We start from the raw sequence: 22,296 nt of genomic DNA, 5'->3' as shown, positions 1-22,296 counted from the left end.
CAGACAAGCAGCATCCAAGCCTGTTCGAACCGTGCATTCGGAGCATCCGAGCCGCCACCTCTAGCAAGTACTGTGAATTTAAACGAATCTGGCAGGTGCTTCTGTCATAGAAATGTTCTACTAGTGGCACTTCCATCACTTTGTTCTTGGTTCTGAATGTGTACTCTAGCATCCTCATGAACAGTTTTCTTGAAGATTGACATATAGTAATTCACAATTACACTTTAATAAATGTACCACATGAGATTTGTTACAACTGGGAAAAAAATAAGCTTTTTAGAAAAGACTCTCCTTTCAACCTTAATTTCTTTCCCTTCCCAAATAATTTTGCAAGCGACACAACTCACACACCAGCAATGACCAGTCATCACAGGTGCACTTTGTTAGATGTTGTTATAATCTGCCCTTATCACATAATTAGACTTTCTCAGACCTAATAGGACTGAATGTTGATGACCTGGAAGTTCATTTATTTATTATTTTTTAAAAAATCTTATCACTTAATGCTGAAAATTCCAGTGAAGCAGTGATTCTTTGCTAGGTAGATTTCTCCCTTGGTACTACCAGCTGTTTCCTATCTACCTTGTCAGCTCTTTCTGTAGCCTGTTTAATTACTGTCCATGAGTATCTCCTATTCAGTAAATTCACATTTTTTTAGCTGCTTTTCTATACTTGCTGCTTTTAGATGAATTCCTTTTAACTCTTAGTAGGAGCCCACAGGATATGTTATATTTAATATGGTAAGGATGGTAAGATTCCCAGTTCAAGTTCCCATTCCCATCCCTATCAGTTGGTTTGTGATATAAATTAACTGTCAGCCTTCTATCTGTATAAACCCTTACTGAAAAGTCTAGAAAAGCAGTTGTGTCATCCGTCTGTGCTGTAAAGCGCATCTTCTCATGTACGGAATTAAGCCAATACAAAACTAAAAGTCATGAATGTATGTTTTACATAAAATAATGTAATAGTGCAAATTGAAATACAGACAGGAACATGAAGTGGGACAATTTGGTACTGAATAGGGTGGGGATAGGGCAGTATACCAAATCAAAATGATGATGATGATGATGATGATGATGATGATGATGATGATGATGATGATGATGATGATGATGATGATGATGATGATGACTGACAAGGCAAGGGCAGACAAGGAAGACAAGGCATCTGGCTACACAAGTACCAGGTAGGAGAACTTCAGGGAGAATTGCTTCGTTAGTGGATATAGTTTGGTCAGCACTGGGTAAGCAAGAAAATGCAGTCCAGAAGAAGAAATTTTACACAGCAGAGCAGGCATTGGGAGGAGCATGTGCTGTATCGTTTACGGCAGGGGTCTTCAAACTATGGCCCTCCAGATGTTCATGGACTACAATTCCCAACTGTAACAACCCAAAGGACCCCCAGAATATTATTTATATATATTTCTGCTTTAAAATCATATTGGCAAAAGCCAGTTGCCAAAAGCACTCCTATGGGTGTAGGTAGCAGCATGTCCAAAGGTCACAGGTCTGCTTTACAAAATCTAATCAAGAGGATGAGTTACTCCTGCATAACCTGGAGGTCTCATTTGAGTAACTAGAATGCTTGATTACCTCACCTTGCAAAGATAAAGACAAAGAATATCATCATCATCAATTTTATTGAAAGCCATAGGCCATTACAGTATTACAATATGACAAAGAATATGGAAAGCCAACTTGCTATCAGATACTGTCATTTCCCTATTTCTTCTGGAAACCAAGTTAGCAACAAAGGGTTGCTTCTCTGCATTTCCTTCCCTTTGTCATGACTCTCCTAAAAACCTCTCACCTTATCCTGATCTAAATGTCTCAGCTAAATCTGAATATCCTGGGCAGTGACTCTCAAGAGTTAATCTGCATGGAAGTCTTTCAGCATTTCCTCATTTAGCTTAACAAAGCAATTTTGGCCCCATTGTCCTGGGTTTAGCAGTAGATGAGCTGACTAATTACCTCAGCACCCCCAAAACCCAGCACAGATGTGAAACTTTGTGATTGGTTCCTTTCCCACCAAGGAACAACCTACCTTATAAAAATGTAGTTCACCTGCAACACCTTGCTCATTGCCACATGTTCTTGTGGGTGGTGAGACATGAATTCGTCCTTCATTGGGTTTCTGTGCTGGCATGGAATCCCTGCCTTCTACTTCTACCCTTCTAAGAATCATTAGGTAACGTATTACCCCACAAAACCCCCCCTCCATTTCTATCTCCAATCTATATTTTTAACACCTTTCTATATCTCAGGAACTTGAATGTATGTGCCCTTGTGTCTTACTGTGTGTGTGTATTTTTAAACAAATTTATATAAACGTTTAAATTCAATTTGGACTCTTGCTTCTCTGTGGAATATCCATTGTCAGAATTCCTTCCCCGTATCATACAGTCTAAAAGATCTCCTCTCGGCCCCTCTCACTGCCAACGTGAGCGTTCATTCCCCATTGATCTACTTTTAAAAACTATATGTTTTAAAAACTATATGTGTGCTGTTACACTTTTAGCAGCTGGTGGAGAATCCCTTTAATAAAGCCCTTACTCCTGTTAAGGCCGTAACACATCAGCCCCTGACAGCATGGCCAAGTGGCAGGGCTGATGGGAATTGTAGTCCATGAACATCTGGAGGGCCATAATTTGAACACCCCTGCTTTAGGGCTAGAATACCTAACATATAGTGGTTACAGTTTCCAATCTATCAAGAAAACCCAGAACCTGCCACTCTCTCCCCTTTTCCTTAAGGGACACAACTTATTTCCTTCTTAGGACAATTCTGTCTGCCTTCTAGAAGTGAGACCACAGCCAGAGAAAGAGAGGAATGCAATAATGAAATAAAGTGAATAATACAAAAGAAAACCATGTATTTTTTCCATTATAGGCTATTTAGGTAGGGAATCCCATTTTCTGTAATAAATAATGAAAGAAATACATAAATGCACAGGAACTCCCTCTAACAGCTGTTATTTGGCATCAGCAGTTAAACAACCTCTCATCCCTTTCAATTTTAAAGAAACAGGAGATGCCACCTAATAGTTGTCTGACAGACCAGTTCCCTTCCTCTTCTCTCTACATATATTTTATTTATTTTTATTTATTTATGTGATTTATAAACCGCCTCATCCCCGAAGGGCTCGAGGCGGCTCACAAAATGGCTGCCTTTTTAAAATCTGTACCTTCCCAAAATTTAAAAAACTCTCAAAATACTGGAGGGCAAATTTGAATTACTATTGGAATTTCAGAAGTATTTTGTGCCATTTCAGATATACTTGGGCTAACCCCAAACAGTTAATTTTAAATTAATTTCAGACTTGGTCTATCCAAATGCCCACCCCCATTCCAATAGTAAATCCAATCCATTCACAGTCACCCCTTCAGGCACACCTTAGTAAAGGCACGTTTATTTTCCCTGGCTTTTGACTGAAGAGATGGTTTTGCTTTTTATAACTTCATGAATTTTAAACTGGTTTTATTGTGACAGGTTTTAGATATTTTTACACTGTATTGCATTTTATTAGTTTTAAGAGTTTCATGTGGCAACCCATCCTGAGACCTGTAAATATAGGGTGGGATTAAAATTCAAATAAATAAATAAATGTACACAAACTCTCACACTTAACTGTTCAACAACACAAGAAAAAATAATGGACCCTTTTTTCCTTTTGAACACATGCAGCGATGATTGCATGGGCAGTGGGAGTGTTTTACATGCTTCCCCCTTGGCTCTTTTCATAGGCTAGGCAATTAGCTGCCAAACTAATAAAGTTTTTGTGCCTTGTTTGAAATGTGAAAGGGTTTGGGAGAACAGCTGTTAATGCATTTATCCTCATAAAGAACTGCTGCTCAAAGGCAAATGTGTGAATCATCACATGAAATATTATTTTTTCCATTTTTAATGATGCAGAATGACATACCAGTTATAAACATACCCACTTAACTCATGATTAATATTTGTAGAAATCAAATGACATGAAGTGTTTGATCTCAAACTTCTGAGGCAAGTTCAGCTTAAATAAGTTAAGTAAATGTGGAATAAGGAAATAAGGAAAACTTTTATAAACCTTGATCATTTTACAGGATCTGAAAGTGCAGTATTAGAACAATAAATAGTTTTCTGATCACACATTCAGAAGTCATCCAAAGTCATTCCCAGGAGCAGCATTTGGGGCTGCAGTAGGACGTGGTGGCAAGAAATTCACATTCTGCTGACTGAAATGGCTTCTGTTAACAAAGATTTGCTGCAGAGTTGGAGCCACAATGCTGTGTGAATTGTGCAAAATAGATCTACAATATTAAACAAAAAAAAAGAAATAATCCAAATCGGTTAATAAGAACAAAAACAAATACAACATGAAAATAAATAGATAGTATTTATTAATTCCTAATTAGTTTGGAGACATTATGTCAAGAAACTGAATCCCTTTATGCAGTTGTTGTTCTTTCAAACATAGACTTCAGACCTACAATGAAAAGTTTAAGAATGGAAAATAACTGCTGTGCTCAAGATGCAGGAAACTGAGTTAAGGGCCAGGTGTTGAGAAACGAACAAGGTTTCCATCCTGACCCCCTAGGTTGAGAACAGCATAAATACATTCCAATTAATTAATTAGTGGATGAAATTACAGCTGTCAACAGTGAGGAAGGAGAAGGTTTAGCCAGAAGATAAATCCTACCACTTTATCTCACTTTGAGTCTTTGGATTAGTTGGTTAGCAGCCATGGATTTGATTCGTCAGTGGACCCTGGCCAATTCAGATAACCCTGGCCATAAAGTTTAGCCTTTTCAGCCTAGTTTTGTGCATCTTTGTGCCTCCATCATGGCTTCTTGATGTAGAAGAAGAAGAAGAAGAAGAGTTTGGATTTATATCCCCCCTTCCTCTCCTGCAGGAGACTCAAAGGGGCTGACAATCTCCTTGCCCTTCCCCCCTCACAACAAACACCCTGTGAGGTAGGTGGGGGGCTTGAGAGAGCTCTTATAGCTGTGATCAGCCCTGCTGGTCACCCAGCTATGTGTGTGGGAGTGCACAGGCTAATCTGAATTCCCCAGATAAGCCTCCACAGCTCAGGCGGCAGAGCTGGGAATCAAACCCGGTTCCTCCAGATTAGATACACGAGCTCTTAACCTCCTACGCCACTGCTGCTCCTGTACCTTTCAGATCTTGTGATTTTGTGCTCTCCCAACATTTTGTTTGATATGCTGATGCTCAAAGGGAGAGACCTTTTGAATGCTGGAGGATTCTGTTAACATCTGTAGTTTTGAACCAATGCTATTTACTGTGTAGGTAGTCCATGATTTAGACTTTGATAGTGTAATGCCTATGATTCTTATTAAGATATTCTTGTACAATTTCAATTAATTCATTTAATTATGTTTTGTATTGTTTTGTCTTCAAGTGGTTTCAATCTCACTTCAGTACCAAGGTTAACATGGCGATACCTGGTAGGTTAATTGTTTTGTGAAGCTCATACTGAAGGTACCTTGCAGGAATGACTTCCTTGACTTTAATCCCTGGAAGACTGGAAGCCTTCCCATTGTTTTCTGGCTGTTTTGATAGTGAAAAAAGGTCTGGTGGCAGTTACCAAGACTGAGGGGTGAGGATTCATATGCCTAAGGTTTTTGTAATTTTGCGTTTTGCTGACCCCTCCACATATCCCTTGGCCTAGGGATATTTGACAGACAGCAAACTAGAGTGGCCACTTAAATTTAAGAGTTTATCCTTTAAAATGGCTGTACCTCTTTTGGAAACTCAACTCAAACTTTGAGTTTTTCCTATTTACTTAAGATACCAACATGAGATCTGAAATTATCCATTCCTGCTACAAAAGAATTGATGGGTGGGGGAAAAGTGGTCTTCACATACTGATACTCGAGTAATTTCCTCTAGGTCCACTTCGCACAGGCCAAAAACAGTGCCCCTGGAACGGTAAAAACACTATTCAAGGGGCTTAGTTTGAATGGCTTCCACCTCTGCAACAAGGCAGCATCATGCTTTCCCCACTCCCAAATGGTGGGGAAATACTGTTTTTGAAACTCGCTTAATGAGCAAGTCTTTTCAAAAACAGAGTTTTGAACCCAGTGCCGAGCAAATGGTACCAGGTCGGAGACATCACTTTTAGGTTCCTCCATTTTGTTTGTAAACTTACCTCCTCTTCCCTGTGCAGCTCTGCAGGGATGAGGGAACATGCCTCCTGCCTGCCGACCCCCGAGGTGTTGCCATGGCCCCAGGGACAGAGCTGCTCAGGGAAGAGGAGGTAAGTTCACAAACAGAATGGAGACTCTTCTGTGCAAAGGCACCTCTATAGGCTGCAGCAGCTCCAGGACCACTCGCACCGAAATGTGTGAATGGTTCTGGGGCTCCACTGGCATCATATATGCTGGTGTGCTGCCATTTCACAGGCTTGTGTGGAACGGGCCCAAGTCTCTATGATAAAGACAATATTGATCAGGGGAGAAAGCCCAGAGTTTCACCCATAAATGTTATCACATTCTCCCAAAACTCCTCCCTACCTAGGCATTGGCTTCCAAATTTATTTGCCTAGGGAACATTGGTAATCTTGCATTTACCAGGGGCCTCAAGCATAAAATACTGTAGGTTGGATGCAAACAAACCCGAATAGAAACTCTATTCACAGAATGTATTTTTCAGCCTTCCTCTTGTTCCTCTGTAGCCTGTACTCGAGCTTAAAACTGTTATTAAGAGTGAAGAAGTCTGTGAGAGCACAATGAGAAAAACATAGGGGGAATCAAGTGAGCAATCCATGGAAATACAATCTCTCCCTTTTAAGTGTAGAAATGCCTTCTTCTTGCACAAGGGCACCTTCAGAACCAGCCATGTTTGTAGACTTGTTTCAAATGTAAAATACAGTGTCTTTTATCAATATTTAAAGAATCTCCCCTCTGCCTTTAACTATGAAGCACAAGCCTGTTAAGAAAAGATTGCTACCTGAAATACTCTGTTAATAATCTGTTGTGAGCTCATCTGCTTCTTTACATTTGCCTTTCATATTTCCAGGAAAGAAAATGTCATTTTGACTCACAGCCACTGTGAACAAATCTACTATTTTTCATCATTAGGTGCTTGTGACTCCTGTTGAAATCAATGGGTATTCATAATACAGCATGAGAAGAGCACCCTATATTAGCAGGAACAAAAAGCAGGAAAACCAGTTGAACTAAAAGTGCTATTTCAAATGGGTAAATGTTGAACTGTGTAGATGTAAGTAGCCTCAGTAGGTAAACTGCCAGAGCAAACTCATCTTCTAAGGACACCTCAATGGGACAGAAATAAATGAAGATCTAACGAATTTTTTAAAAAGTATCAGCATTGTACACAGACAATGATTATCAAACGTTTTGAAAACAGTTATAAAAAACAAGTTACTACAATTGCTATATTTATAACTGTCAACAAAGTGATGCATACATGCAATCCTTAAATGCTATTTAACCACAGCCTATATTTTGCTTTTTACTCATTGGTGAGGAATAGCTTCATCTTAAGAATAATTTCTTGACTTGCACTTCCAATCATTTTTTAAAGTATTGAAATACTAATATTACAACCAGTGGGGTATTGTTATAAAATAATAACCTAGTGGACACCTGCTTTCTGATTCTGGAGCACTGAAATTTGTGTTGTACAGGTGAATTGTGAGGGCAGCTGTCTGGTAATGGGGTATTTTGCTGGTCTGTCTGTGGTTGAAAGTAATACGCAAACCTGACCACCACTAGAGAGCTGGTCTACCAAGATGGGGAAGACCTATTGGTTTTTCAGGGCTTGCCTTGGGCAACATTATCTATTATGCACCATTATGCCCTGTGTGTGGTACAGAAATCACAACAAAAAATAAAACACAGAATAGACCAAAAGAAATGTAATTAGTATTCTAGATGCCATTTTAATGTTAATGGCACTGTTGAGGAGAAGGAAGAGTTCTGGTTGAATCCAACAAAACAAAAGAGTGTGTATACTCAGCCAGTGACGATGAGAATCCTCATCCCTACTCCCCCATGCAAGCTTTCTGGATGGCTTTTGGCCAGTTAGTCTCTGGGCAGATCTACCTAAGAGGGCTATTGCTGTAAGAATTAAATAGAGGATAGAAGTTCCATGTCGCAAGCCAGTTTGGGTCCAGATAGGGGAGCAAAGTAAATATCTAAATAAATAAATTCATACATTTAGATCCAGAAACATGCCTTAATCATTATTTGGATTGCATTGTAGCATGTGGAGATTTATTTAATTTTTGGTAGAATCCTTGTATGTTGCTGTTCTGACCCTCAGGGTGGCAAACAAAAGATTATAAAGATTATAAAAAATAAAATGTGTAAAGAATGTATAAATAAAAGGAACAATTTAAAAGGAAGGCTCAATAAGGGTTCTCCAGACAAAGCAAAAAAGCATTCACCCACTAATAGAGGACAATGAAAAAGAGGATCAGATGAATCTCCCTAAGGACAGAATTCCATAATTTGAGTGGCTATCATGTCACCTCTTAACCTTCTCTTCACCAAACTAAACATACCCACCTCCCTAAGTATCTCCTCATAGGGCATGGATTCCAGACCTTTTACCATTTTAGTTGTCCTCCTCTGGAACCATTCCAGCTTGTCAATATCTTTCTTGAATTGTTGTGCCCAGAACTGTACACAATATTCCAGGTGAGGTCTAACCAATGCAGAATAGAGAGGTACAATTACATCCCTAGACACTATACTCCTATTGTTACAGATATTGAATAGCACTGGGTCCACGACAGAACCTTGTGACACCACACTTGTCACTTCCCTCCAGATGAAGATACGCCATTGATGAGCACCCTTTGATCAGTCAACCAATTATAAATCCATCTAATAGTATCATTGACTAGCTTACTTGGAAGAATATTTATGGGGCACCTTGTCAAAAGCTTTACTCAAATCAAGGTATGCTACGTCCACAGCATCCCCCTCCTCTACCAAGCTTGTCACCCTATCAAAAAAAGAGATAAGATTAGTCTGATATGACTTGTTTTTCAGAAACACATTTTGACTTTTTGTGATCACAGTATTCCCTTCTAAATGCTGGCAGATCGTCTATTTAATAATCTGCTCCAGAATCTTCCCTGGAATTGATGTCAGGCTGACTGGACAGTAATTATTAGGGTCCTTCTGACCCACTCAGAATTCTCATTGCAGCATCCCATACCAATTGTAGTTTCTGACATTTTTCAAGGGCAGCACCATGCAGAATACATTGACATAATCTAATCTTGATGTTACCAAAACCAGAGTGTTTTTGAAACATTATTTGAAGTTATTTGTAGGACACATTTTGTTGTGACTTCCCTGTGTTTACTTAAAACAAAACCTTGCAGTATATCAGTTAGATACTGGCCCATCTTTGCAGTTGTGGAAATGTGTTGCTATTTGTGTAAATGCTATTTATTGCATTTGAATGTGATTTGTTGCTATTTTCCACCCTGTTTCTTGTTTGATCACTTAGAACTCCTGATCTTTCATAAGAAAGTTCACTTGAACCCTTTCCACACAGCAAATGTATAGGAGGTTGCTGTCCTATTTTCGCATTTGCATGTATCCGTACAGGCAGCGATAGGAACCTGCAGAAACAATGGAAGTTGCTATCATGCCTTCGCACGGAGGTGCATCTATTTTTTTATTTACCTCCCACCGATGCATAGCTATTCAGGCATGCACAAATGAGTCCCCATAGCCATGCTGATGTCTCACGATGCCACAATATGATAATTTGCACCTGCATGGCTATGCAGATATAAGCTGGGAATTTTTTAAAAAAAGGAAAGTGAGGTCAAATAAAACACCTTCTGCCACGCTGTTCACTCGCAAGTGACTCGCTTACAGTGCGATTCACAGAAAACCCAGTTTGGGAAAAGTAACACAGAGCAGACACGCTTTAGGGTTGGGATCTGTGCAAAGTTCCCCCCAAAATGGGGTTTTTTTTGTCCTTAACCTGTGTTTATTGGCCTGTGTGGTACAGGCCACAATGCTTGAAACAAGATAGCCATCTGCACAATGTCTGTCCTGAGTTATCACTGCTGAAATACTGCATGTTTGTTTCTTTGCTAATTTATTGAGATAGTTACATTTTCCTTTTTTTCTCCAATTAGAGTCCAACGTACCTTACAACCATTGTTCTGTCTACTTAATTCTCACAAGGCTGCAAAGGAGTAAATGGTCCAAAGCTTCCTTGACAGAGTGGAGGTTCAAATCTCAGATTTTAGCCTAATACCCTAATGGATACACCAAAAATGATTGAGTTACAGATGAGCATTCAATTACAGTCATTTCAATATCTGGTATTTCATCCCATCTGAGTTGTGTTTGTTACATAGCCCCAGGCAGAGGAAAAAACAGAATCAGCATGAGAATAAAATTTCACAGAGAGGGCCGTAACAGACATGTCAAGATTTCATTCACAGGTGTGCATGCCTGTCCATTCAACTGTGAAGCCAGAAGGAAGCCTTTGTGACTCTCTCATTCACAATATACCCATCTTTCCTCTTTATGCAGATCTGTACCTTTCCCAAGACTCTCCATGCATTAATTTTAAAAAATGAGCCTCCTCAAAAGCTAAGCTTTGTGAAGCAACTATGAAAGAATTATCCTTTTTATATGGCTATCCCATAATGTAAACAATTTGCTCATCTTTTGTTTTCAGGACAGGAACATCTGGTAGGGGGAGAATTAGAAAAATGTTTTTGCATGCTTCAGTGGAACTTATTTTGGAATACTTTGCTTGATTTTCACTTTCAAAGCATGCAGATGATCGGAGGTCGTGGGTTTTAATTGCTTACCCTATTCATATGGTTATTATGCAGCATTTTAAGGTACATTTATGGGGTCATTTCAATTAGTGGGAAACAATCACTGCACTGAATGGAAGTGGCACAGGCCTCAACATAAGAAGATAATTATGGTTATGTATCATGCTGTAGGCAATATTTTTATTGCAAACTAATTCACATGTTCAAGCTAATGCAAAATGCTTTGAGGATTACAACTGGCGACAGTAAAATAAATTGTATGTATTTTATTGGAGAAGATATGTCAGCTTTGTAACACTATATATGTATATATATTTTTCCCCTGCACCTCAGTTTATCTAGGATGAGAAATTAAGCTACTGGGAAATTGTGAAGGCTGGGCCCAAAGTTTTATACGAAAACAACCCACCCACCCACCCCGAAAAAAGGATCGATGTGGATTAGAGATGTGAAATTATATTTGGAACTTCATTTGTCACAGGTACAAGTGATTGAGGTGCGTGGAAGAACTTACGCATAGCGTGGCTGGAGTCTCCAGTTTGTACACACACACACACACACACAAACACACACACGGCCCACCCACCTTAGCGGAGGGAGAGGGAAGGGAGGGGTGACATGCAAGGGAAAGGGAGTGAGGGAGGGGAGGGAGTGAGGGTGGCATGCAAGGGAGGGGAGGGAGGGAGGGGTGGCATGCAAGGGAGGGGAGGGAGGGGAAGGGGGTCTCTATCTTGACATGGCTCCACCCAACCCTGAAGGCCGGAGGGAGAGGGAAAGGAGGGGTGGCATGCAAGGGAAAGGGAGTGAGGGAGGGGAGGGAGTGAGGGTGGCATGCAAGGGAGGGGAGGGAGGGAGGTGTGGCATCAACCCTTGCATGCCACCCCTCCCTCCCCTTCCCTTGCATGCCTCCCCTCCCTCTCCCTCCACTAGGGTGGGTGGGCCATGTCCAGATGCTGGCCCCCTCCCTCCCCTCCCTTGCATGCCACCCCTCCATCCCCTTCCCTTGCATGCCTCCCCTCCCTCTCCCTCTGCTAGGGTGGGTGGGCCATGTCCAGATGCTGGGCCCCCTCCCTCCCCTCCCTTGCATGCCACCCCTCCCTCCCCTCCCTTGCATGCCACCCCTCCCTCCCCTTTCCTTGCATGCCACCCCTCCCTCCCTCCCCTCCCTTGCATGCCATCACTCCCTCCACTCCCTCACTCCCCTTTCCTTGCATGCCACCCCTTCCTCCCCTCCCTCTGTTAGGGTGGGTGAGCTATGTCCAGATGCCGGGGCCCCTCCCTCCCCTCCCTTGCATGCCACCCCTCACTCCCTCACTCCCCTTCCCTTGCATGCCACCCCTCCCCCTCCCTCCCCTCCCTCTGCTAGGGTGGGTGGGCCATGTCCAGCTGCTGGGCCCCCTCCCGCCCCTCCCTTGCATGCCACCCCTCACTCCCTCACTCCCTCCACTCCCTCACTCCCCCTCCTTTGCATGCCACCCCTCACTCCCCTCACCACCAAGGAATACCAGGGTTGCTAAGTAGAGGAAGGGAATGGCAAATTCACCTTTTATTAGTCTCTTGCTTTGAAAACGTTACTGGGTTGCCATAAATTGATTGCTACTTGATGGCACTTTACATACACACAATAATAATGTTACCAGGATGCCTTACGTTCTCAGTAAGCTATATCATTGTGCTAAAGGGCAATATATTTAGCATCCTGTTTATCAGCATTTCATGAGAAAATTTGTAATTTTAGCATTTGTACAGTTCTCAAATGTCCAAATTCTTTTGTCTGTTTTCCTCAGCAGAGTGGAAGCTTCCCTTGTTCTCCTGGCTTTCCCAAATAAGAAAGGCCCTGATACAAACAACAGGAGTTTGGTTAGGAGCACTGTTTCCTTGCCTATTCAGAAGACACTCGTGAAACATTTACATGCACGGTCCACCACTCTACCAGTTCTTGCCATTTAAAAGCAATCAACCCATCCACCCCCTTTATTTCAGCAATTTGAGATTAACTCGTTTCTGATCCCAGCAAGAATTGTTAGGCTTTTCTTACTAGGTTCTGAAAGGTTCTTTTTTTTTTGCCTGCTTTAGGTTGCAGAATATGGGGATGGCTATATTATAAAAGGGTAAGTTTGGACCACACTGGACAGGGTAGAATAGTGTAGGTTTTGCTTAAGATAAACATTTTCATTTGGTGAAAATGCAAACTTGGGGTGCCTGGTCCCTTTTTTCCACCAGCAGGGAATGGAGGGTTAGTTCTGGAGGGTTTCCAGAACTAGGTTGGGAAACTCCTGGACATTTTACAATGGGGCCTGGGGAAAACTTCAGTGGGATATAATGTCATAGAGTCCACCCACCAAAACATCAATTTTGTCCAGGTGAACTGATCTCTGTAGTCTAATAGTGAGCTGTAATTTCAGGGAATACCCAGGCCCTACCTGGAGGCTAGCATTCCTACATGCAACATCTCATTATGGGACAGGTTTTCTGAATCATGTTCTCATGAATGACATGTCAGGGGTGAGAGATAAATTCTCAAGGCAGGTACTCCACTGTTGGAAACCTAGCTCTGTCCAGAATGGGGGAGTAGATAGAAAACCAGCTACTTTCAACATATTAGCTGGGGATCAGGCAGCGTAAGCTAGTTGGAGCAGAAATACCTTTCTGACCTTTAAAACAGTGTGTGATTGCCTGTAACACCGATTTATTTGGTCAGTCCAGTAGATATGATAACCCACATGAAAGGCTAAGATTTATTTATTTATTTATTAAATTTGTAAACTGCCCTCCCCCAAAGGGCTCAGGGAAGTGAACAACACAATCAAACAATAAAATCGTTAAAAATACATACAATAAAAAAGAATAAAATAATACTGTCACAGACGTTGAAAAAAAATCCACCCTCCTCCATGCCCATGAGAGGTCTTACAACAATCAACCCAGCAGGCAAAATGCCTGACAGAACAGGTCCATGTTGCAGGCCCTGCAGAAACTTTGTAGGTCCCACAGGACCCTGGTCTCTCTAGGGAGCCTGTTCCACCAGGTAGGGGCCTGGGCTGTAAAAGTCCTGTCCCTTGTAGAAGCCAGCTGGATGTCCTTCAGGCCAGGGACCTCTAATAGGTTTTCCTCTAAGGAGCAGACGGACCTAGCAGGCAGGTATGCAAGCCCAAGCAGGTATGCAAGCCCAAGGTCATTTATAGCCATAAAGGTTAAAACCAATACTTTGAACACGATCTGGAACTTGATGGGCAGTCAGTGCAAATGGTATAGGGCCGGCATAATCTGGTCCCAGCTAGATGTTCCAGTAAGGAGACTGGCTGCTGCATGTTGCATGAGTTTAAGTTTCCAAATCACAGTCAAAGGCAGGCCAGTGTAAAGTGAATTACAATAATCAAGCCTGGAGGTGACCGTTGTATGGATCACTGTGGCCAGGTAAGAATGGGAGCGAAATGGGGCCAGTTGACATGCCTGCCGCAGATGATGGAATGCTACCTGGACTGTCTGAGTGACTGTCTGAGGGTCTCAAGTAACAGCACTGGTCCAAAGTCACTCCATGGCTTCTGACAGACGAGGCTAAGAGCAAAGTCTCGCTGTCCAGCGTAGGCAGGCAAAAGTCCACTGGCCACTCCTTTTGACCCAACAACGAGATCTCCATCTTTGCTGGATTTAACTTCAGTTGTCTTGTTCTAAACCAACCACCCATGGCCTCTAAACAATGGTGGAGAGCTCCAGGGGCCGAAGACGGGCAGCCCTCCATCGTGAACATGAGCTGGGTGTCATTCGCATATTGGTGACATTACAGCCCAAAACTATGGACCAATCTCACCAGGGGGTGCATGTAGATGTTGAAAGGCATCGGAGAGAGGATTGCCCCCGCGGCACCCCACAAACTATGGGATGACACCTGGAGTTCTCTCCCCCCCAATGTCACCTGCAGTCCCCAGTCTTGGAAAAATGAGGCCAGCCAAGGCTGACCTTCGGACTCCAATATCGGTGAAGCAGTGAACCAAAAGGTCATGATCTATGACATCGAATGCTGTGGTGAGATCTACAACACCAACAGCCCCAAACCACCTCTATCCAAGTGGAGCTGGAGTTCATCCATGACAGCAACCAGCACCGTCTCGGTCCCATGGCCAGCGTGCAAACTAGATTGGAAGAGATCCAATACATTAGCATCATCCAGGAACATCTGGAGCTGATCCGCCACTGCTCCCTCAATTACCTTACCCAGAAACGGAAGGTTCGAAACTGGGTGGTAATTGGCCAGATCTAATGGATCTAATTGTGATCCTTTTAGGAGCGGGTGGACTACTGCCCCGTTAAGTCAATCTGGAAAAGATCCTTGCTCAAGGGAGCAATTGACAATGTTCAACAGGTGGCTCTGAAGCTCCTCTCTGCTGGCTTTCACCAACCAGAAAGGGCACAGATCAACAGGACAAGTGGTAGATCATACAGCTGCCAGTGTCCTGTCCACTTCTGCTGGGTGAAGCAGGCTGAAGACATCCAAACAAGGACCCAAAGATGGCCAAGGGACCTCCAGTTCATTTATTGTATTAAATGTCATGAGGAGGGTTTGGCGGAGGGCCAAGACTTTGTCTGTGAAGTAGTTCACAAATGCCTTACAGCCAAGTGCCAATTCCCTCAATTTAGGACCCATGGCAGAGGTTGTAAGTACTTGAATTACACTAAACAATTGTGCTGGGCGCGAATTAGCAGTTGTGATAGAGGAAGTAAAATACACCCTCTTTGCTTCCTTCACAGCTCTCTTTTTAGGATCTCATAAATGCCCAATATGAGTGTCTTGTCCCTTCATCAAGAGCCTGCCGCCATACTCGCTGTAGCTGTCTCAACTCCCGCTTCATCCTTCGCAGCTCCTTGGTCTACCAAGGGTAGACCGAGGGTACCTTGGAGCAACAGCCTTGATGGCTTTAGAGAGCCTGGTATCCCAACTCTCTACCAGCTCATCAAGGGTATCACCAGTGGGTGGAGTCTCCCGCAGAGTGTCCTGGAACTGCTCCGGGTCCATTAGTCTCCACAGATGGGCCAAAATATGCCCATCGCCTAGACAGGGTGGCATGGCAGCATCAATCCAAGCTTTGAGGATATAGTGGTCAGACCACGGCATTCTATCAATAGAGGATAAGCCCACATACACACCTGCCATGAAGATCAGGTCCAAAGTGCGGCCATGCTGGTGCGTGGGACTCCCAGTGTTAACAAGGGAGAGGTCTAGCATCTCCATGGTTGACACTAGATCAGGGGCTACCAAAGAACAAGTTGAATCAACGTGTATGTTAAAGTCACCCAACACTAGTAGGGTAGGTTACAGTAATGCCCACTCAGAGACGACCTCAAGGAGCCATGACAGCCAGTGTGCTAGGCAACTGGTACACCAGCAGAACAGCCAGTCTTTCCGGGAGTCCCAATGAAGGCCTAAACAGTCCAATCCATTGATTGACGGGACAGGGGATATCCTGAAGGAGATGGAATCTTGGATGCGCATTACCACGCCACCTCCTCAGCCCTGTGTCTGAGGTTGTTGGACAAATGTGAAACCATCTGGGGTGAGGTCATTAAGGGCAACCGTCTCCCCCTTCCTCACCCAGGTTTCCGTTATGCAGACGAGGTTTACAGCCTGATGTTTAATATAGTTACAAAGGATGGCAGATTTATTATCAATGGACCTTGCGTTCAACAGCAACAACCTTGGAGCAGAGTCTGAAAACCCAACTGCACAACCTACATCCCTTGGGCTAGGCCATAGGTCAGAAAAGAGCGAGCATAACCATATCTCCCTCGGTGTCTTTTATATTTAATTGATGATTAATCCCAGTTATTGTATGTAATATAGTTATTAAGGGGATGGGTGGGCAATTCCTGTTTAATTTTTAAAAATCTAATATTTATTTTACATTCCTAACAAGAAACAATTCTAAGGCACAACAGGAACTACGATCCTCTTTGAACAAATACTAACAGCAGTTTACTCAAAACTTGATTAGATGCCAAAAAAAGTATTAGCCTCTACTTTGCTGACATGTGAATTATAAGAACTATGGGTTGTTTAAGAGGAAAGTATTCTGAACTTTGCACTGAAGATGCTATAATGGGAAAGAAGGAACAGTGGCTTTTAAATGAGATTCTAATATATCTTACTATATATAGTATACTATGTATACTATTTATCTTACTATATAATTAAGCAGTGTATTCTCAGTGTTGAACCAGAAAAAGTAAGGGGCCATATTTCAGCTCCTCCCAAACTACACTTCCCAGCAGCTCTCGCTGTAGGAAGCCATGCTGCCCTACTCCTCCCATGGTTTGTTTCTCCATGGCAGTGGTGAGTCTTGAAAATGGGAAAAGTGCAGAACAAAGTCATACCCCCCCCCTCCAGTGTGCTTCTCCCTAGGTCCCTGTGGTGAACTTTGTAGAACTTCCTGCCTGGGAACATAGAACAAACTCTGTTGGGGAGCCTGTGTGTGTGTGGGGGGGGGATTGAGAAAGGTGAATCCATTTGCAAAATTAGGGGAGCTTGTCTGTATATGTGAAAGGTGGAGCATAGCAAATCTGTGAAAGGTGGAGCTTAGAAAATGGTTCCTGTGGCAAGCACTGAAAGTACAACCCTACTTGGACTCCACTGCAGTGGGGCAGTAAATTTGGGGAACACCAAACAACTCTAGTTATATTAACTGGAAGGAAGGAAGGAAGGAAGGAAGGAAGGAAGGAAGGAAGGAAGGAAGGAAGGAAGGAAGGAAGGAAGGAAGGAAGGAAGGAAGGAAGGAAGGAAGGAAGGAAGGAAGGAAGGAAGGAAGGAAGGAAGGAAGGAAGGAAGGAAAACAGATACATTCACACACACACACATTGTGGGAAGGAAGGGAGGAAAGGGAAAGAAAGGGGGAGAGAGAGATAAAGGGGGAAAGAGAAAGCTTCAGTGAAAAAGAGAGCTTCACTGAAATTGGCATTAATTTTAAAGCAATCAAAGACAGCAATGAGGCAGGGGGGGATAGGGCCGATTTCCCAGGGTAGGGAAACCTGTATGTGTGTTAGGAGGAATTTGAGATAGGAGAGTCTGTTTGCAAATTTAGGGGAGCCTGTTGGTGTGGGGGGGATCTGAGAAAAGAAAACTTATTTGCAAATTTAAGGGAGCCTCTCTGTGTGTTTGTTGGAGGAAATCTGATAAAGGAGGTCCTGTTTGCAAAATCAGGGAAGCCCATCTGTGTGTGTATGGGGGGTGAGGGTGGAATCTGAAAAAAGAGCGCCTGTTTGCAAAGTTAGGGACCTCCCTCTCTCTCTCTCTCTCTTTCTTTCTCTCTCTCTCTCTGTGTGTGTGTGTGTGTGTGTGTGTGTGAAAACCATTTACAAAGCCTCTGTGTGTGTGTGTGTGTGTGTGTGTGTGTGTGTGTGTGGGGAGGGGGCTTTAAGTAAGATTTTTCTTCCATTGAATAATTAGGTTAGGTTTTTATTTTCTGTGGTAAATTGTGGGGCCAAGCAGGGAGGAAAGGCAGGAGCGGTTCTCCCCCTCAATGGGTGCTGTTAATCCACCAAAAGTTTTCTAGAATCATAGAATGATTTTTACTGCTAATCTTGAAACATATCCCTTCAGCAGCACAGTAATTATTAATATTAAAAAATTGCTTTAATAGACAATGACAAATTTCTGTTTTTTTGTTGAGGATGCCAGCCAGAAAGCACAGCTGATTAAGCTTGGTTTTCTTTAAGTGGAAAATACAGTGATATATTTATATAATGATTTAAGGTGTTAATAAAAAGAATTGAAATGCATGGCATGCTACTACATCCACTTAACATTTTATGAATGAATTAATAAAAGAATAATTTCATATAATCTAATTCATTCATTCATTTTTGACTGTCAGACCAGAGCTTTGTCATTTTTTCCACAGTGACCTTTGCTCAGGAGGCACAGATAGTCATAGGAAAAAAAGTGATGTAGTCCAACTTTTTTAGTGCTTGGCTATGAATGACACATAGATGTCATTTTAGTGCTTGCCTATGAATAACACATAGATGGCACAGAAAATCTGACATAAAATAGCATACAAAGGAATAATCAATAGCAGAATCATAAACTGACACCAGTGACTGAGACCACATCAAAAATAACCCAAACGTGGATTATCCATATTTCAAATCTATTCCTGTTATTATTTGATGAATTAATCTGCATAAGAAACCTTCCTGAGCTGAACCTATAGCAGTTATAAAAGTGTGACTGCAAGCAATGTATCTAGTCAGTTTTCCCAAAGGAAATCCCATTGGACAACCAGCAACCATGTCATATGATCTTCTAGTACTTATTATGGCTATCTTGGATGCCTATGCAGGATTTAATGTATACTGTATATATAATATATAATATAATACTGTATCTGAGATTAGAGATCTTATTTCTTCTCTTTCAGTACACAAGGTACCTGGAGAGGACATGATAACAATTTTTAAACTTTTTTTTTATTAGTAGGTGTCAGTGTAACCCATGCCATTTTAGTATTTTTTGGTTTTGTTGGATCTTAGGGCCCAGGGGATAAGATCTCACTGAGCATGTGCAGTTGGTAAGCTTGCTTACTTATTACCAACTGCAAGAGCCCCACCCTCCCCAGTTGATCTGGCCTGCAGCAGGAGAAGGAAGGCCTACAGCTTAATTGAGGGAATGACTTATTTTTCTACAGGTATGTGTTGGGCCCAATAAGAAAGGAAATGTATTAGAATTTCCCCAATGTCATGGAAATATTAGGTTGTTAACTATGTAACCCTCCTCAGTTGATCTGGCCTGAAGCAGGAGAAGGAAGGCCTACAGGTTAATTGAGGGAATGACTTATTTTTTACAGGCCCAAATTGAGGGAAGACCTGAAGCAGCTACATCAGATGCAGAAGGCCAGATGAGAGAAAGAAGTCCTGCTTTATTAATAGTTTGGACTTTATTGCTATTCTTTCATTACTGGACACTGTTAGTGGTGGTAACTGTTCTGAGTGCTTTTTCTTAAAACAGCACTGAAGATTTTGTACAATTGAGTTGTGCTGTATATATATACTCACTATATATTCACTATTATTTATCCTTAAATGATAGAAAGTTGTGTTAAGATTAAAAGTTTGTTAATTTATTCAAGCAATTTCATATTTGTTTGTTAAGCCACAGGGTGCTGTCATATATTATTTCCTAAGTCATAGCAATGTGATAAGTGATAGTGTCTACAAAAGGCGAGAGGGAAAAACACATAAATCCCAGGTTAGGGACAGAGACAGAGTATACAAGTGTCTCTATGCTAATAGTAGTAGGTGCCATCTCGGACCTAAAATGGGGAGAGCCTGGAGTACAGAGTCTTTGAAGGATGGACATTGATATAGTGGGCAATCACAGAGACATGGTTGAATGCGCAGAACCAGTGGGATGCTGCTGTTACACCCTCAGGTTACAGGCCTCTACAGGAAGGATAGGACAGGGCGTATTGGGGGTGGAGTGGCCCTCTACATCAAAGAGAGCATAGTGTCACATAAAATAGACAATGCAGGGGGAGCTGATTCCTCTACAGAAGCACTGTGGATATCAATACCAGGGGTGAAGCATAGTTTAACATTAGGAATATATTATCGTCCCCCCTGACCAAAAGTGCGTAACAAGAGGATTCTGGAGATGGAAAAAAGAAAATTGAGGAGAGGCCAACAAAAGCAAAAATGTCGTGGTAATGGGCGATTTTAACTATCCCCGCGATAAACTGGAAAAATGCATGTTCAGGCATCATAGTAAGGGAGAGAACATATCTCTGGATATGCTTAAATGACTGTGGCTTAGGAGCAGATGTATATTGTAGAACCAATCAGGGGAGATGTGGATCCTAGATCTAATTCCTCAAGTGTGGGACTCCAGGACCTGGCGCGGGAAGTCAGTGTTGTTGAGCCGAAGGCTAGGGGAACAGCTTAATTTCACAATTACCGCTGTCAGATTCAGTATCTCTGCATGTGAACAAGTGACAACTACTAATGTAGTTTACATTTGCCTTCAGAAAGCGGTAGAAATTTCTCAAAGATGAGGGGGATAGTGCGCAGGAAGCTGGAAAGGGAAAAAATTAAGAGAGTCAAAAATGTCCAAGGTGCTTGAGGTTATTTAAAACACACAGTCTTAAAAGCCTCAGCTGAATGTGTTCCCGCAGGTTAGGAAAGGCACGCTTCAGTCCAAAAGAAAGCCACCATGGTTAACAAGGGAGGTTGAGGAAATTATTAGGAAAAAAAAAGATGTCTTTTAGAAAAATGGAAGTCCAACTTTAATCCGATGAAGAATACCAGAGAGAACACAAATGGTGGCAAAAAAGAGAAGCAAGTTAGCCATGTAAGGGAGGCAAAAAAAGAATTATGAGGGGAATGCATGGCTGCTTAACATCAAGACTAGCAACAAACAATTCTTCAAGTGCATCAAAAGTAGTAAGCCAGCTAGGTCCGTTAGGTGATGAAGGAACAAAGGGTGTGCTAAAAGATGACAGGGAAATTGCAGAGAAGCTGCTGAATGAATTCTTTTGCATCTGTCTTCACTCCAAGAGGAGGTGAGGGAAAATTCCTGCACCTGGAACCAAGCTTCTTAGGAGGTGAATCCGAGGAACTAGCTGTAAGATAGTGGTAGACAAGGAAGAAGTTCTAGCAGCCATTGATTGAATCCTAAAATGCTGTACTTCAAATCCCTTGCCCAGATTGCATTCATCCAAGAGTTCTTAAAGAGCCTCAAGCATGAAATTAAGCTGATCTTCTCACTTTAATGATGCAACTTATCCCTGAAATCAGGCTCCAATCCCCTGAAGCACTCGAAGATGGGCCAATGTCACACCAAACTTTTAAGAAAGGGTCTAGGGGGGACTCCAGGAAATCATACAGGCCAGTCAGTTTGACATCTGTTCCTGGTAAATTAGTAGAATCTATCATTAAAGATAAAATTATTAAACATGTAGAAAAGCAAGACCTGCTTGAGGAAGAGAGCTCAGCATGGCTTTTGCAGAGGCAAGTCCTGTCTTACAAACTTCTACTTGTGAGTTCTTTGAGGGTGTAAAACAGACATGTGGATAAGGGGGAAACCAGTGGACACTGTCTACTTTTGGATTTCCAAAAGGCTTTTGACAAAGTTCCCTCATCAGAGACTGTTGAGAAAAAACTCAGCAATGAAGGAATAGGAGGGGAAGTTTTCCTGCATATGGATTAAAAAACTGGCTTGATCGCAACAGGAAACAAAGGGGGTGGGTATAAATGGGAAGTTTTCACAATGGAGAGATGTAGGAGTGGTGTCCCCCCCCTGGTTGCTGATCCGTGATGGGGACCAGTGCTCTTTAACTTATTCATAAAATGACCTTGGAAGTGGGGGTGGGTAGCCATGGTGGCTAAGCTTTGCAGACGATGATACCAAATTCACACCATGTAGGGTGGTGAGGAAACCACAAAGACAAGTGCGCGAAGAGCTCCAAAGCCAAACCTTGATAAATTCAGGGTGGAGTGGGCTAAGAAATAGGCAAAATGCAG

The sequence above is a fragment of the Sphaerodactylus townsendi genome, linkage group LG04, assembly GCF_021028975.2.
Source record: "Sphaerodactylus townsendi isolate TG3544 linkage group LG04, MPM_Stown_v2.3, whole genome shotgun sequence".
NCBI classification, from domain to species: Eukaryota; Metazoa; Chordata; class Lepidosauria; order Squamata; family Sphaerodactylidae; genus Sphaerodactylus; species Sphaerodactylus townsendi.
The sequence above is the reverse complement of the archived record's forward strand: the minus strand, read 5'-3'. Positions refer to the sequence as shown.